The sequence below is a fragment of the Physeter macrocephalus genome, chromosome 13 (genome assembly GCF_002837175.3).
Source record: "Physeter macrocephalus isolate SW-GA chromosome 13, ASM283717v5, whole genome shotgun sequence".
Classification (NCBI taxonomy): domain Eukaryota; kingdom Metazoa; phylum Chordata; class Mammalia; order Artiodactyla; family Physeteridae; genus Physeter; species Physeter macrocephalus.
In genome coordinates, this window is record NC_041226.1 from 7,535,114 (window position 1) to 7,553,470 (window position 18,357).

Genomic DNA, 18,357 nt, shown 5'->3' on the forward strand with positions numbered 1-18,357 from the left:
TCTAGTATTACTGACCAAGAAAGGGAGAGAGAAAACACAAATTACCAAAATCAGAAATGATGGAGGGGTTATCACTACAAACTTTAGAGCTATTAAAAGGCAAAAGAGGGCTTAATGAAATGGACAAATTCTATGAAAGTCACAACATACCAAAGCTATTTCTCAAGAAGAAATAGAGTAATGAATCTGAATAGTCCTCTGTCAATCAATGAAATTCAATTTGTAATTTAAAATCTTTCCACCAAAAAAACCCCCAAAAAACAAAACAAACAAACAAAAAACCCAAAACACTCCAAATCCAAAAGGTTTCACAAGTGAATTCTCTCAAGCACTCAGAGAAAAAATAAACCAATTCCAAACAAACTCTCTCAGAAAAAGGAAGAGGTGGAAAAACCTCTAACTCATATTTTAAGGCCAGCTTTACCCTGATACCAAAACCAGACATTATAAGAAAAGAAATTTACCTACCGGTATCCCTCAGGAACACGGATACAAAAATATTTAAATTTTAGCTAATCAAATCCAGTATATAAAAAGGATAACACATTACGATCAAGTGGGGTTTATACCAAAAATTCAAGGTGGTTTCTATTAAAAAAACCAATCAATATAATTTTAAGAGACTAGAAATGAAACATATGATCATCTGAATAGATGCAGAAAAAGTACCGGACAAAATTCAACACCATTAATGGTAAGAACTCTCAGCAAACTGACAACAGAATTTCCTCAACCTAGTAAAGAGGATCTATGAAATACCTGCAGCTAACATCACATTTATTGTGAAAAAACTGAACGCTCTCTCCCAAGATCAAGAAAGAACAAGGCCAGTATATTTCCTCTCACCCCTTCTATTCAATGTTAGAACTAGAGGTTCTAACCAGTGCAACTAGCCAATAAAAAAATAAAAGGGATAAAGATTAGAAAAGAAGTAGTAAAACTGCTTTTATTCACATACAACACAACTGTTAATGGAGAAAATCCTTAGGGAATCTATAACTACTAGAACTAATAAGTTAGTTTTGTAAAGCTTCAGGATACAAGGTCAATATTCAAAACTCAATTGTATTTCTATATGTTAACAATAAACAGTTGAAAACTAAAATCAGAACAATGAAATCATTCAAAAATATTAAATATTTAAGGGATAAATTTAACAAAACATATGCAAGATCTGGACACTGAGAAAGTAAAGATGACCTAAGTTACTGGAAATACATACGTGTGTGTGTATGTGCATGTGCATTTATGAACCGAAACTCTCAATAATGGTAAGATGTCAATTCCGTGGAAAGTGATCCACAGACTCAATGAAATCCCAATCAAAATCCCAGCAGCCTTTCTTGTAAAAATCTACAAGATGATTCTAAAACTTAGATGGAAATACAAAGGACATAAAATAGTCAAAACAGTTTCAAAAAATAGTAAAGTAGGACAAATTATATTGATTCCAAGATTTATTATAAAATTACAGGAATCAAGACAGTGTGGGATTGGCATAAAGATAGACACACAGACCAATGGAACAAATTACAGAGTCCAGAAAGATCCATACATATATGGCAAATTAATTTTTGACAAAGTTGTCAAGGCAAGTCAATGAAAAAAAAGTTTTTTCCAAAAAAGGGTGCTGAAACAACTAGATATCCATATGGGGGGAAAAAAACCTGAATCTCAACTCTTACCTCACATCATAAAAATTAACTCAAAATGAATGACTGACATAAATGTAAGAGTTAAAACTACAAAACTTCCAGAAGACAACCCAACAACCTAAGATTGTTGAGGTTGTTTGCACTGGTCCCCCAAACCCCAGTTCCCACAGGGCAACACATAATGGGCCAAGTGATATCAGCAAATGCAGGAGACTGCATTACAGGAGAAGAATCCTAAATTTAGGGAACCCAAATCTATTATATTGAACACCATGCATGCCTACCCCTTTGTTCCAAATGAAGATAATATCTTTCTTTCAAGGCTATAAGGAAGCCTAACCTTTGCTCTGGAGGAAGACACACCATCTACCCTCCAAGACTGTTCAACTTGGTATCTCAATTCATCTTGGGGAGTCCCTTTGTCTCTTCTATTTTGAATCATTTTTTTGTCTATCACGTGCCTTTCTTTCTGGTTTTACTCCCTTACCTTTACGGAACACATTTTCCATCGATGGGGGGTAAAGTTTCTGAGATCGTGCATGCCTGAAAACTCCTTTATTCTACCCTCATACGTCAGTAATAGTTTGGCTGGCTATTGAATCCTCACTTGCAAATAATTTTCCTTCAAAAATTTAAAGGCATTGCTCTATTACCTTCTAAGTTTCAAGATTAAGTTGAGGAAACGGAAGTCATTCAAATTCCTGATTCCTTATATATCATCTGTCTTTTCCCCTTTCTGAAAATTTGCAGGATTTTTTTTGACAAAGTTTTCTAAAACTGTTGATGATGTTTTGATATGGGTCTATCTGGGATTCTTTCAATCTAGAAATTAATATCTTTCAATTTTAGGAAAATTGCTCAATTAGTTCATTGATGATTTCTTTCCATTTTTTCTGTCTTTCTAAAACACCGTTTATTTAGCTATTGGACTTTCTAGATTGGTCCTCTAATTTTCTTATCTTTTCTCTCCTATTTTCCATCTCTTTGTCCTTTTGCTCTACACTTTTTCGAGATTTTTCTCTACTTTATATTCTAACCCCTCTCTAGAGTATTTTTCTCCTTTTGCATTTTATTATTGAAGTATATAACATAGAGGTACACAAGTCTTCAGTGAATTTTAACATCGGTTACACCCAGGTAACACCCACATCAAGATACGGAACATTTCCATACCCCATAGGATCCATGTCTCCTCACAGTGAGCACTTCTCCTCTAGGGCAATTACTATTCTGACTTCCATTACCATTGAGTTTTGCCTGTGTTTTTAAAATAAGCTTTATTGAGGTATAATTTTTATGCAATGAAATTCATTAATTTCAAAAGTACAATTTGATTTCTTTTGAAAAATGTATACAACTGCATACATTCTTCTGTTCACTAATCACTAAAGATTTGTCTTTTCTGGAATGTGACATAAATAGAATGATACAGTATATATTCTGGTGTCTGACTTCTTTCATTTAGAATAATACTTTTGGGATTCAACCATGCTGTTCATATATCAGTAATTTAACGCTTTTATTGCTGAGTAGTATCTCATTATATGGATATATCAAATCTGTTTATTCATTCACCAGTTCTCCATATGGCACTTCACAGAAATAAACACAAAAGTACAGGTTACATCCTTGACCAAGGCTTCACGGTATTTCCACTGAGGTTACAACCGAAATTTCAAGGTACAAGAAATACAATGCATCATGAGGGTGAGTCAAATGCTTCAACATATAGCTGAATCAGTGCTACTATCAAAGGCACTCGATAATCTAATAGTTACTATAAAACAAGTACATCTAAAAACATAGGGTCATTTACAAAGGAATAGGCACATGTGAAAAAGAATCAAAAAGAACTTCTAGCATTAAAAAATATAGTCACTGAAATGAAAAACTCAATGGACTGACAAAATAGCAGATTAGGCACAGATGAAAGGGGAATCAAGAAACCAGAACACAGAGCTACAGAAACTGCCCAGAATGCAGCATACAGAGATAGAATAAGTAAGCAAAGATAAGAAATGCAGAGAGCAGAAAGATACGATCCATCATATGTCTATTATGAATTTTAGAAGGAAAAAAGGAGAGAGCAATATCCAATATATAATGGCTAAAAAATTTCCAAAATCTACAGAGGACAGTAACTCTCTGTTTCAAAATAAATAAAAATAAATCCACATCTAGAGACAATGTAGTAAAACTGAAGAACCTAAAAGCAATAGGGAGAAATGATATATTATCAACAAAGGAAAAATAATATATTGACAGCTAACTTTTCAAAAAGAACACTGGAAGCCTGGAGGCAGCAGAATAGTATGTTGCATGTGCTGGGGGTGGGAGCCGCCAACCTAGAATCGCATACCAAGCTAAACTCTTCAAGCATGAAGGCAACAGAAAAATCTCAGACAGAAAAACCCGGGTAGGGATCCAGGCACCACAAATTTTCAGTTGTGACCTCAGGCAAATCATGTAATTTCTCACTTCTACATCTATAAAAGAGGGAGAATAATATTTCTCACCATAAGGTTATTGTAAAAATTAAGTGTGATAATACATTAGCATCATTCCTAGCGTATGATGACACTGAAACAACATAAACTATTTTACTCCACACTCAACATTAAAACAGAGGTTTGGAGCAGCTAATTTTTCCTCAAAAATAACAGTAAATCAACGGATCCAGTTTTCATTATAAATTCCTAGAAGCTATACCACAACTTTAATTACTTTTAACCATAATCTTGAAATATAAGAGGGTTTTTTAAAATCTCCTTTAGTTTCAATTAGAAGAGTTTCTAGGACTTTTAAACAGTCAGGTTACATGTAAAGGAGGCATAAAATATTTTAGCAATGTCGCACACTTGACAATACTTCTCTTACTGAGGTATAATTTATCATGTATTCAAAAATGAATCAGCATCTTCTTGCAACATTTACTACCGAACTGATCCAGTCATGTCGCCCTATACAGAACGATCCAAGTAATGTCTTCAAGGAGAGTTCTGCTCCCAGAATGAAAAGAAGAGCTCAGTTCAACTTCATGCTCAGACCAAGAAGAAAAAAATATTGCTTCACTTGGTTCTAGATAATTATGACTTGTCTCTTTCATGACTCAGATCTAAACATAACAGATAAACCCCTGGTTCCAAGCTCTCTCTCCAGCTGCATCTCCAACCACACCCTTCCCCCCACCATCCTGCACAAAACACACGCACACGCGCGCGCGCGCACACACAGCTTTCTCCCCCAACATACTTAGATTTTTATCTTATACCAAGACTAAGACATACATTTGGGAAAACTAATAACTAGTTTATTTTCAAAACCCAAAATTGCTTAGGATGTCACTAATAATTCTTTTTTAAATTAAAACATGGTATTTATAATTCTTTTGTCTCCACAGTAATGGTTTTTAAATAGGAAAGAAAACATTCTTTTCAAACTTTTTTTTTTTTTGCGGTACGCGGGCCTCTCACTGCTGTGGCCTCTCCCGTTGCGGAGCACAGGCTCCGGACGCGCAGGCTCAGCGGCCACGGCTCACGGGCCCAGCCGCTCCGCGGCATGTGGGATCTGCCCAGACCGGGACACGAACCCCTGTCCCCTGCATCGGCAGGCGGATTCTCAACCACTGCGCCACCAGGGAAGCCCCAAACTAATTTTTAATGTGAGTGATATCTATCCAATTCAGTTATAATACATGTGAGGCTTAAGAAAAAAGTCTGCTTTAAACTATTTTTATTCTTACATTTCTGTATTTCTCTCATATTGCTCCTTTTCCTTCCACGAGCTGTAAATTCCTGAAAGTAGATATTTATTCTAGAAACACTAAAGCAGCCTCAACTATAGCAATGTGAACAAAATGACACTAGTTAGAATAGTGGTAGCAAAACAACAAATTGAGTTTAATTTTCAGCATTTTGTACCACACTGAATTCAACCAATGTCCAGGCACCACGTATTTTTTTAATGTTTATCCAAATCACCAAATTCCAGTTTATTTCATGCAACGACTGCTATAAATACAAGCAATCAAACAAACATATAACCACAACTTCTCAAATTACTGCATCTCGAAGTGTGTTTTAATAGCAATAAATTAACCTACTATGTGAATACTAGTCACCAAAATAGTTAACTTTCAAAGTCACGATACCTCCCATCTCTTTATGTGGGGTTATATTCTCAAGGACCGTAGCTTACCATGAATAATGGAGAATATGACTTAATCATATACCCAGATATAAGACGAAAATATCTGTAGCAATGAAGCTTTTTCATTTGTTTCCTCACCTACGCTCACTTCACAAATACTTGAGAAACAGAAAACAACTGTCTGTGCAACATGAGAGAATCTAGATAGAGAATTCGAACAGCTTAAATGTTTCTCAGAAGTAACCATTACAATAATTTCTGCCCATGTACTAAATTCCACTGGCATTGTTAAAACATTAAAAAAGATAGAAAATGTTTATCATCCACCACTGTCTCAAAATGGCAGCTTAAATTATAAATTTTATCTTAAGTGCATAAATACCCTTTTAGCATGAAAATAACAGTAAGAACATTTACTGAATGCTTACTCCACATCAAGCAGTGTGATAAAAATGGCTTTCTAGACATCTAGTGGAGATTAAACAACGCACCTTGGAAAATTACTGCATTTTTTTTTTTTAACTATTCTCAATCTACACCTTAAATTTATCTAGCAAATGCCTGTATATCCCTGACTTTTACTAGGTATTCTAAGGCATAGTTTCACTAGGTCTACCATTTGTATTACGATTATCGAGGAGAGAAAAATGTTTAAAATAATGCTGAGTACATTAAAATATATACATATTTTCATTTACAAATAGATGCTCAAATATTATTGAAATCATAATATGGATCAGTCCAAAAATGAGATGAGTCGGAGAATCTAAGAATTTTGGAGCTGTTGGGATCTCAAACCTTGTATTGGAACTCACTGTTTCTTTGAAGACGAAACTAAGGCAAAGACATTGTTACTATTAACGGCCTATATAAAATAACATTTTATAGCACTTAAGGAAGCTTCATTTAAAAGAATAATTGATGAATCTTTTTATATAGATCAAATTATCATTTTGTAATGTAACTACTACCTGATCTACCTGCTTAATATGGTCAAGTAAAGTCACAGAACATGGCCTTTTGTCAAAGAGAACTGACAATCCTGCCACGTTGTTGGTAAGGAAGGGCGAGAAGGGGAAGAGAAAGGCCTTCGGTTATGGGGCACTTCAGGTTTACCTCCGTTAAACCGTCTAATCTTCCCCAAAATCTTATAGATAGTATTAACATCTTTTTTGAGTGGGGCGCAGGTCTGGAAACATGCGCACGATCACATGGAAAATAAGCTGCAGCTCCAGAAGTGAACAACAGATCTATCTGACCCCTCCCACTGCACCACACTCAGGAAATGATCCTTGGAGAGATGTTCTCTGTAAAAGAATATCACCGTACATGTTGAGAAAATAAAGTACTGATCCAAAAGATCTGTAAGGGCCTTTCTAGTTTTAGTGTGATATTTATACAGATGGACAGCAATCATCAGTTTAAATGAATAAATCTAAAGTTATTGAGGAACGGTCCAATCGTAAGTTCTGGGCCTGAATTCTCTTCTCTTCAGGAACACATTAGGATATTGGTTTCCTCAATATTTTAAGCTTCCCCTTAGTAAACCAATCAAATTTTAAGGAAAAAAAAAATTACACCGCCCGGTGTTCTGCTGTCATCTAATCGATGAAACAATTCTTATTTGTCCTAGCTCAGGTCCCCTTCCATAGTGGCTATTTCAAATCTCCACTATTCCCCTTTCCCAACCCCAATCTCATCTCTCATCAATTGACCTTTACTTCTATCCACCTCTTAGGGGCCATAAGCTTTGAACTCTCACCTTTTACCACCCAACCTATAAATACCTGTATCTATTCGCATCTCTTCCTTTTTCAGAGCTTCTCCCCTCCTATCAACACTAGCATGCTGCCTAGTAACGCAGCTAGAACTTAGTTGCCGCTTATGAAACATACCAAATTCATTCTAGCCTAGTTCTTCCGCCCTGCTCATGCCATCCTTTCCTACTTTCTCAGGGACCTCGATCAGCTCTCTCCTCGCTCTTCATCGCCTACATCGTCACACATTTCCTCTTTATTGGCTCTTTCCTTAATAGCTTGTCGTCAATCTTTAAAAAAAAACAACCTACAAACCTCTTTTAGTTTGCCTCACCTCTTTTTCTTCACAGCCAAGCTTCTTTAAAAAGAAGTGTGACTGGAAATTTTATGTTAAGGAAGTACTGTTGAATTTTTTAAGTAGGTAATACTACAGTTCTTTTTTTTTTTAAAGAATCCTTAACTTTCAAAGATACATAATGAAATAATTACGGATAAAAAGATATGATATCTGAGTCTAGCTTTAAAATAATCCATGGGACTTTCCTGGTGGCGCAGTGGTTAAGAATCCGCCTGCCAATGCAGGGGACACCGTTCGATCCCTGGTCCGGGAAGATCCCACATGCCGCGGAGCAACTAAGCCCGCGTGCCCCAACTACTGAGCCAGCGCTCTAGAGCCTGCGAGCCACAACTACTGAACCCCGTGCACCTAAAGCCCGTGCTCCGCAACAAGAGAAGCCACAACAATGAGAAGCCCACGCACCACAACGAAGAGTAGTAGCCCCTGCTCAAGGCAACTAGAGAAAGCCCGCGTGCAGCAACGAAGACCCAACGCAGCCAAAAATAAAAATTAATTAATTAAAAAAGAAATAAATAAGATAATCCAACTGCGGGCAGAGATTATATATGAAACAAAATTGGTCATGTGTTCATTCTCCAAGCTAGGTGATGGCTACATGGGGCTCATTATTCTGTTTTCTTTTGTATATGTATTAATACGGAAACGTTTTTTCAAGTAGCCTATGCCCAGATTCCTCTTCTTCATTTCTGCAAAGTTTAGAAATGATGTGCAGTCACCAAATCTATTGGACACATTTCAATCTTTGCCTCACCCACCCTCTCCGAGGCACCTGGACCACTCCCTCCCTGCTTCCTACTTTCCTCTCCTTCGCCATTTGTTATGACGCTCTCTGCGGTTCTTCTCCTTCCTCTCTGCCTCCTGACCTCTCAGCCTCATCTGTGGGCCCCCACTTCCTTTCAAACACACCCCCCTCTCCCCAGAAACTCAACCCCCGTGTAAATGCTGTTTCCCAAGGGTTCCATATCCAAACCTCTTCTTTTTTCATAGCTACACGTTCCTCCTATGTGAGCTGGTCCATTCTCTCCTATAGCTACTTATCTACATGTAAACCTCTACCTCTGAGCTCTGTGCTAACTCGGGATACACATGCCTCCTTACCTGAATATCCTACAGGAACCTTGAACAAATACTCAAAAGTAAACTGATTTATCTTTATCTTTTGCCCCGATAAAAACCTGCTCCTCCGCATCTCGATCAGTGGTTTCCCTATCCCCATCAGTCATCCTAGCCAGAAAACTAAGAATCATTTGTCTTAGGATTCCAAATCTTTCTAGCCCCCAACATCCAAACTCTTATTAAGTCATATCAATTTTACCTCTTAAATACCCCTGCAGTCCATGTCTTTCCATAACTCCGACTGCTTACTTTAGGCTCTTTTCATTTCTTTACTGGACTTTTTTTTTTTTTTTTTTTTTTTTTTCCCTAAAACGGGTCTTCGTATCACCACTCTCCTGGATCCATTCTCCACACTGGAGCCAGAGGTCTTCCTAAAATACAAACCCAATAAATGGCACTACTCCATCAGAACTTCTTCAACAGTCACCCCATGTTGAGGAAAACTTCTAAACGCTTTGTCGTGGTACCACGTACTTCGAGATCTGGTCTCCCCCACTACATTGCAAGTATGCTGGGATTTAGTCATCAGAATGACCTAGGGTTCCGCAAACACAAAGCACTCCAATTTTTCCTTTGCTTTTGTTATGCCGTTTGCCTAGAATGACATTCCTCAGCCTCTCTCCAGTAAAAGCTTAAGCAACTTTCCTAACACAAGTCAAATGTCACATCATTCTGGAGGCTTCTCCTAATCTCCCTAGACAGAATCAGGACCTTTCTTCCAAAGGGTGTGGAGAACGGCATCAGTGGTTGAGATCATGACTGAGATGAGTTAGACCCACTTGGGTTGAAATCCCAGGTTCACACCTTATCAGCTATGACTTCGGGCAAGGTCTCTAAAGCTGTTTCCTCATCTCTAGATAACAGCAGCGACTTCACAGGATTGCTGTGAGGATTAAATAAGGGGTTGCATGCAAAATATGCCAGAGAGTCCCTCCCACAGAGTAAGTATTCAATACACGTCACTGTGATATTACCACGTATTCCCACTCGAGGCTCACAGCAACTTGCACCTCTCTCCCACACTACTGTGATGACACGAATGTGTGCCCACGCAGGACACAGACTATATTCTATCATCTCTTAATTCCCACCACCTGGTATATATTGCCTGGCACATAATAGGTCCTTAACAAATCTTGAATGAATGAATAAACAAATCCTGAATCAATAAATAAGATATTTCAAATCCTTATACTGTATACCATAAGGTCTAGATTTTTTTCTACTGGTCTTACTAATCCTACTTTTTATCTCCTCCTATGAAACTGCTACGTTAAGTATAGTTTACAGAGGCCAACTTCATTTAATGGAAATAAAAGGAATTTTATAGTGGCCTTATGTTGTTTTCTTGTTTTAAAACATACACACACAAAATAAGCCCACAATACATCAATAATTTTCCAACATACCACTGTAAAATGCCAAATTTCTAGGATGGTATTCTACCTATCAAAAAATGTTAAAGGGTAGACAAGGCAGGTTTTCTAAATCTCTGTCAGCTTCCTTACCGCCAGGGCCTGAGCAAACTTCAGGCGCTAAGGTGTATTCCAGAGCATTAAAAAAAAGAAAGAAAGAAAGAACATGGCGCTTTCCGTTCTGAAAAATGGTCCTGAGAAATTCTGAAAAATGTTATAAAAAAGAAAATAATTATTACTACCCACTGCTGAAAAAAAATGAAATAAAAAGACAAGTCTGTATTTCAAAAACATTAGTGATTTAACGTTGAACTGAGGTTTCAAATAGAATCAAAATATGTGTCGGCAGTGTTCAGGCTAGTAGGCGGGGGTGAATCTTGACCCTCAATAAATAAAATGCAAAATGCAAAACAGTAAAAATATCAGATACTACCATATAACAGCATGGTATCTTTTCTCTACTTCTACACTTAACCTTTAAACATTAATGCCCTTTGAGTAATTATTAATCAATGGCTTTAATTAATGCAAACACCTCCTAACTACTTCAGAACAAATCTGATCAAATACCTAGAAATAAAGGAGGGAATCAGGGAAAAGGAGAAACCCCTGTTAAAATATAGTTTTTCGGGTCTCCCATCAAACGTGTGCCATACATACGGTTCTGCACCGAGAGGCAGCAACCTGGGGGGGAGAGGCGCCGAAGGCCCGAGGCCCTGCAGCCTGGGCGGCCGCTCCTCCCAGAGACTACACGGGGCGGTGGCCGGGCCGGGGTGGGGCCAGTGCTGCAACCGGGGCGGGCCAAATGGCGGGGCGGAAAGCCCAAGTCTCACCTCCACTTCCCCTTCCCAGCGCTCAGAACCCAATTCCGCGACCACCCCACAGCCCCCCTCAACACAAAGAGAAAGATTGTCTCTCTCCGCTCGGATCGAAGTTTATCGGTCTTTCCCAGGTGTCGGGGACGCCGGGCTTTGTAGTTCTCCCGTCCAGGCCGCCCCGCCAAGGCCGCGAGCCCAAGGAGCCGCTGAACTACAATCCCCATCATGCCATGCGCGCCCGCGGCTCTCCCCGTCCCGCACGGCACGCACTGCCTCCCCCGCCGCGCACGGCCCCCGCCTCTCCCGCGGCGGGAGCAGGGGTGGGGCTGTCAAGCCGGATACCCCACCACCGGCTCTGTAGCTGGCGCCCGTCTCCTTCGGATTCATTACCTAGGTGCCGCAGATCGACCGACTGTTTTGCTGCGGTCCAGGTGGGGTGGGGGTGGGGCGGGGGTGGGGCATAGTCCGCCGCCGCCGCCGCGGAGTCCGTTAGTTCGCGGCTGGCGTGTAGAGGCGGCGGCGGCGGCGGCGTACGGTTGCCATGGCAGCCGTGGGCCTGTAGGGCGTGGGGCTCGAAGTCAGCTTTGGGGAGGAGCTTGGGAACCCACCCAGGTGCCGGGGCAGGGAGGCACTAGGGTGCGCCTAGGAGCGGAGGGAGACGGTGGCATTGAGGAGGACGGGTGACGAATTGAACTCCAGTGCTGCCGATGAGCCCTGCGCGGCAGCATCCAATCCCCGTGGCAGGACGCGTGTCCGTTCTCTCGGCGAGCGCATCGAGCCTGCTCTATTCTGAGAGGATGCCTGTGGCGTCAGAGGAAGGAGCGGCGCCAGGCTCCTTAAAGGTCGCTGGTCCAGCTGTTCCCTCGCCGCCTATCCCGGCATCCCCGCGGGCCCTGCCTCGATGCATGTTTGGAACCTAAGCCACCTCTTTTGGGTTTTTTCACCAGTAAGACCGAATTTGCAACCTCTCACACCTCCTTTCTGCCGTTTTCTGTGTAGGACAGAAACGAATCATTTAGTAAAGTGTAATGCATGCGGCCTTTAGGATTATTCGGGAGGCTTGAGAATTTGTAAATGGCACTGATGTCACTTGAACATTGAACTATAATATTTCTTAAATAATCGTATGTGGGCTGGCCATGACCCGTCTCAGAGATGCCGTGAGTCTAAAACCCACTTCTTCGTTCACGGCCCTGCCGCTACACTGGGTGGCTGATAAGCAGGGGCAACTTAATTGGTCTGATGCTCAACGTTTTAATCTGCAAAATGGAGATAAGAGCCATTTCACAGTGCTCGTGAGAAATAAAAGCACTGATGCTGATGAAGCATTCTAAAACAAAGCCTGGCATTCAACAGTAACTTTTAAATATTAGTTCTTTGATCCATCGTGATGAGAGCCAGAAGGGTGGGCGCCTGGAGGTGAGGGTGTGGTTTGACTGAAGAGGGAATTTTTCTGTAGTGATAGAAAAGCTCTATATCTTGCTTAGATTTGGGTTCCAAGGGTATATACATTTGTCAAAACTCATGAAATGCTACACTTGAGATTTGTACATTTCACTGTAGGTAAATTTACCTAAAAAAAACCACGTTAAAATAGCAGCTATTATTATTAGAGCTGTAGACTCTAACAGAGACCACAGACATATTCTAGGTCCAATCTCCAGAATATGCAGGTGAGGAAAATGAGGCCCACAGATTTAAGTAAATGGAGGGGGAAGGAGGCATTACTGACCCTGTCATTTTCTAGTAATAAAAGCCTCTTGAGAATTTATGATTGAAAATAGCAAGCTGCTGTGTGTCATCAGTTTTCAGTCGGGGTCACCTTGTCCATAGAGATTTTGTGGAAGGCCAGTGTTCTCTCCAAGACTGCATATTCCTTGGGGGCTTACAATTTCAGGGTCACTTCTGGCTCTGAGCTCGTTTTCTCTAAACAGACTGCCTCACATCTCACCTCCTACAACGCTTTTTTCTCCTGCTGACACACAAGGTGGAAAGCAGACTCTTTTCTTTGGTTGTTCGTATAGCAGACTCTTCTGAAGGTTTGGAACAACCAAAGCGTTGTGAATGAAAGATGCAAATAACCTAAAATTATAATTCCCTGCTCTTAAAAGTCCTTCAGTATGCCAGCGGCCTTGGCATCCACCGACCCCCATCCTCTTTTAGTATGAACCGCAGCTCCCCACTCTCTAACATCTCTGTGGTCCCATCCCTCCCCTCCTCTTTTCTCTCCTTATACAGTACTTTTACTTATCTCTGTCTCCGAATCTATACTTAGGGTCACCTTCCATTCCTAAACTGTTTACCAAAGTATTTTCCTACACACAAAAAAAGTGCCTTGCCAAGAGAAACTGTAATGCCAGCTATTAAAATAATTGTCTTCACCCCAGAATATTTCTGCATATTCTATTTGATTCAGCCCACAGTATAGTTACTCAATTAGTAAGCAGCTTATGCACGTGACGTGTTTAGGCTACGTACAGAGTGGATTCAGTTATGAAAACTATTTAGTATAAGTGAGGAAGCAGTTGATAGTAGCTAGACTCTGATGTCCAAGAGAAAGAAAAGAAACCACCAAAGTCTTTGTGATCACAGCTTATATTGTGCAGAAGAAATGATAGCATTCAAAGAAGAAAATCCAGAACAAAACCTGAGTATGAAGCAATCACAGAAGCAACACCCGGACCTGTCGCTTCTAGCAATTTGGTCACAACTGTGCATATATTTTAAGGCTATAAATAGACTCTCCTTTACTCCTGGGGAAGATGATACTGATCAGCTCCCAGCTGAACACATGTTTAGTCAGGGTGACAGGTTCACCTGATCCATTGATCCTTCACCTGGTTTCCTGTGTTCACAGTCACTTGCACTTGCAAAACAGCTGGCTGGGGTCGCAGTGCAGCCTACAACCATGAAGAGGTCTCCAAATGCAAGGTCCCAACGCATAACCCTCCTTGTTTTCTGAAGTTGGGATCCACGAGCCTCCATGCAGCAGGACAAGCCCCTTGAGGAGAGCAGATGACAGCAGCGAAAGGAAACAGCTGCTCTGCAGGAAGCTGAAGGAGGGCAGTCACGCACAGGAAGACCACGAGCCATTGAAGCACAGCCTTAAAAAACAGCGTGGCTCTGGACGGCTGGGAAACTACGGGCACTGCCTGTAAACTTTAGTTGGGTGTTTTCACTGGATACTTTCTACCAGTTCAAGTGAGAGTTAAACACACTGTGCAAATTCAAAAGATGGGGCTGAAAGTAATAACAGATTAATCTCCCGAGATAGACAATATGGTCAAGAGCCACCGCCCTCGTTAAAGAGACTTTGTGGGAATTCCCTGGCGGTCCAGTGGTGAGGACTCATCGCTTCCACTGCTGTGCCCCGGGTTCTATCCCTGGTCAGGGAACTAAGATCCCACAAGCCACAAGACAGCCAAAAAAAAAAAAAAAAAAAAAAAAAATAAGACTTGGCGCTTCTGGTTCAAAGCCAGAAGTTTTCCCTCAGTTCTCAGTCCCCTGGCCTTGGTAGCCTTTGAGTTTACCGACCTCCCTCCTTTGTGCTCCGTGACCTTGGTTCTCTTCAAAGCATCGTCACTGCGTTCTTCACCAGCTCTTCTACCTGCTCCTTAAACGTGGGAACGGTTCCCAGCGTTCAGTCCACAGACCCTGTCCATGTGCAAGGCTTCAACTCGGCCCCGGGCAACGCTCAGATTTCCCTCACTGGTTCTGGCCCCCAGGTCCCAGCGCTGCACCAAGCACGCAGGGGCTTCTTCTATCGTTCCTAATGTTCTCTTCGCCTGGAATGCTCCCCCCTCCACTAAATTCTACCTATTCCATCAAAACTAACTCAGGCCTTTACATGAAACCTTTCCAGATCATTCCTGCTCACAACCCTACTGTCCTGCCCTGTACTCACAATATTTCCCACCCATATCACCCACCTGACAGCTAACCACACTGCCTCGTGACAGATCATGTATTGATTACTCATTGGCTTTTGTCTTTTCTCCTCACTAGATTTCAAGCTCCTCTGATGTGCATATTCGGGTATTCCCCAAAACATCTTTATAACACCTTTTCTGTAAAAAGAACACAGATATTTTTGATTGGTGGTTCCTTAGCTTTTCTCCTCAGGGCAACCTCCTCTCTGGCGGTCCTCCCGCTTCTAGTACTACAAAGGACACCTCCAGCCTCTTAATACACCCTGAATCCTGTGGAAAGGTGGGGCCGCCCATATGTATTCAGGGGAGAGGTACCTTGGGAGACAATTCCCTTAAGACTTTTGGTATGGAAGGAGTTCAGGAGATAAGTGGCACTGAGTGCAATGGGCAAAGTCACCATTACCCTTGAAGGTGTCCTAGAGCAGAATTTAGCAGGTCCCATCAGCTTTTTAATATGTAAAATGTGTTAGGCTAAGGTAGAGTCGGGTAAGACAAAATAGAATAGAAAGCGATTGAAAATTAAATGCAGACTGTATCTCGTGTTCCAGCAAAGCGCTGTGCGGCAGTTACAGAGCTACAGTCTTTCGGCTTCAGACCTACCCTCTACTGCTTTGAGTTGCTGGTGCTGGAACTGCACAAACCACACTTCTCCTTTGTCATCTGGCTACCGGGGGCCCTGGAGGCAGAGCATGGGCTGGAGGAAAGGGAAGGGACTTGCTCCTTGCCGGTGGCTCACCGCCCCTGCCAGCATCACCCCCCCGACGGCCCTCTAGCCTGGTAGCGGTGTTTCCTGTCTCCAGCTTCTTACTGCTCTTCCAGAACCAGCCTCATCCCCCCTCTTCTCCCTCTACCCCCAACTTACCCCCATCAGCCAGGCAGCGCCCCCTTCAGAAGTCAGGGCCCCAGCTCCATGGTGCCTCTCCTCGAAGCTGCTGGGTTCTGGGTGGTGGTCCGGTGGTCCCTGGTGGCCCAGTGGTTAGGACTCCGAGCTCTCACTGCCAAGGGCCTGGGTTCAGTCCCTGGTCAGGGAACTAAAATTCCACGAGCTGCACGGCACGGCCAAAAAAAAAAAAAAAAAAAAAAAGCTGCTGGGTTCTGATAACCACAGCCTCCTCTCTGCTCTGATCTCCAGCTCCCAAGGCAGTAGCTGCTTCTTGCAGCTAATCTGTTCAGTCCTCCAACATCTGTTTAACCAATTCCCTACGTTAAATTCTCTCTGTTGAAACACACTCTGGTTTCTTTCTTCCTGACTGGTGGACCCTGACCAATATGGATCATGAAGTAAAATAGATTTCCTACTGTGAATGTCGGTGGAAAAGAGTCAAGGACACCACCTTAGAGGAGTCAGGGTTCTTAAATAAACAGGCAGGTGTCCTGCACGTCGAGGGACCAGTCCTGACAGGTAGACGTGCTCTGCATTGCAGGGCTGCGAAGAGCAAAGACCCAGCTCCTCCACAGAACCTGTCTCTCTTGGACCCCTGGCCTAGTCTGGCCCCTGAGCCTCACTGCCAGTGAGCCTGCAGTGTTCTCCCAGGGCTTGGCCTGAACCCCAAGCTTCGTCTGGAATCTGACCTCTCTCAAAATGTGGAAACTCAGCTTTTTCACTTGCTACCCTTGTATTCCTCATTGGCAAGTGGGAGGAGGCAAATAGCTAATGATGCAAAAAGCCAGGAAGTGGTACCAGAGGCCTCGTAAAGTGAACTGGAATTTGGTGAATGGAAGGGAAGGATTAAAAAGATTTTCAGGGCAGCCATTTTGTCTCTCTGATGCTGTCTTTTCTTACAGGTAATGGAGGAGATGATAGAAGGAAATGAAGAAACTTGTACCTGTGTTTCTGTCTTATCCAGCCAAAATGAGGCTTTGCTCTGTTTTATTCACGAACTGTACTTCTGCTTCAGTGCTCCCATAAGAAGTGAGACTTCCTTTAAAGACCAGAACTATTTTAGACCAGCCTCACTTAATCACATATTCCTAATGAAAAGAACTGCTCCCGATTTTAGGGATTCAGAATATTTCCTATGTGTGCCAAAATAAACACAAAACCTCTTGGCAGTAGCCTATGGGGATTCTCCTTGCTTGTGAGTCTGTATTTCTTTATGCTAGCTTAGAAATATGAACAGAAAACTCAGGATTCAAGGTTGTTAAGTGGATTTGTAGCACTCTGGAGTGTTGTGGGTACATAACTCAATGAATGAACCCATAGTCCCCTGTGACAGCTGGAGTCATGGAATTTCTTTGAGCACTGCAGTAAGTCATCGTGAATACTCTGCAAGGTGCTAATACATTCGCAATGCTTCTTTCCCCTAACTATTGTAGGACCTTATATTTAGTAGAAAGATACATAACCAAATGTGCATTACTCGAAAATGTTAGCAAGAGTTACTTCGTTTGTGACAAGCAGAATATCTTCTAGCGAATTGAAAAGCACGTCACCTTCTGATTCAGCCACTGAGGCACGTTACGATGTAGGTGGCGTGTCACAGAGGAAAAGCAGCTTGTGATCAGGTTTTCTATTCTTAGAAGGCAGTCTTGTGGCAAGCAACCCCAGCCATGAAACATTGCAGGTCTGAATGAAAAATGGAACAGTTCAGCTGGGATCCCCTTCCTCCCTCCCACTGCAAGAAAATACAAGGAAGCCACTCTAGAGGGACCCTCCCATTCCTGGAATACCTCTTTTTCCCCCCTGGTTTCCTGTGTCCTGTTCTACTGTGACTATAGAACGGAGAATGATGGGGTTGGGGGGCGCAAATTCCATTTCCTTTTCTGGCTCTTGTTTTTCTGCTACATTTTAGGTCTTCTTTGTGATTTACGTGCATAAATGCTACGACATCATAAATATCGGCTGCGTTAATCATTCCTAAACGGTTAACTACTCAAGCAAAGCGTTCATCATCCCATCTCGCCTTGGTATTCTCTGCTTGGATTCATCAGGCTGCCGCTTTCCTTCCTCAAATCTCACCTCAGATTTCATGTTTCCAGAAAACTCTAAGAGCTGTGATAAAGAATTCGAACAGCCCTTACTCAACCTCATCTCTGTCCCTTCCCCCCACAACTCACGGGTTAGCTGTTCTCGCTCTCTGAAAGTGAAGTTACAATGACATGAAGTAGGACAGCAATTACACAAGTTTTGTAAAGTGTCTTCTTGATCTGTGCCAGGATT

General features: G+C 41.9%; 1 protein-coding gene across 9 annotated transcripts in view; it reads right to left on the reverse strand.

Annotated features, from left to right (window-relative positions):
* Positions 1-11,678, reverse strand: part of KATNAL1 (katanin catalytic subunit A1 like 1) — a 106,388-nt gene extending 94,710 nt beyond the window's left edge. For 6 of the 9 annotated variants that reach the window (XR_003682623.1, XR_008618977.1, XR_008618974.1 and 3 more), the window contains exons 1-2: positions 11,284-11,378; positions 9,235-9,406 (exon numbers count right to left, since the gene is read on the reverse strand). The gene's annotated coding sequence lies outside the window, so the exon portion shown is untranslated. Of the gene's footprint in view, positions 1-9,234; positions 9,407-10,543; positions 10,571-11,283; positions 11,379-11,658 lie in introns of those variants that run through there. The other 3 variants (XR_008618976.1, XR_008618978.1, XR_008618975.1) reach the window with 3 other exon arrangements.
* Between the last annotated feature and the right edge of the window lie 6,679 nt (positions 11,679-18,357).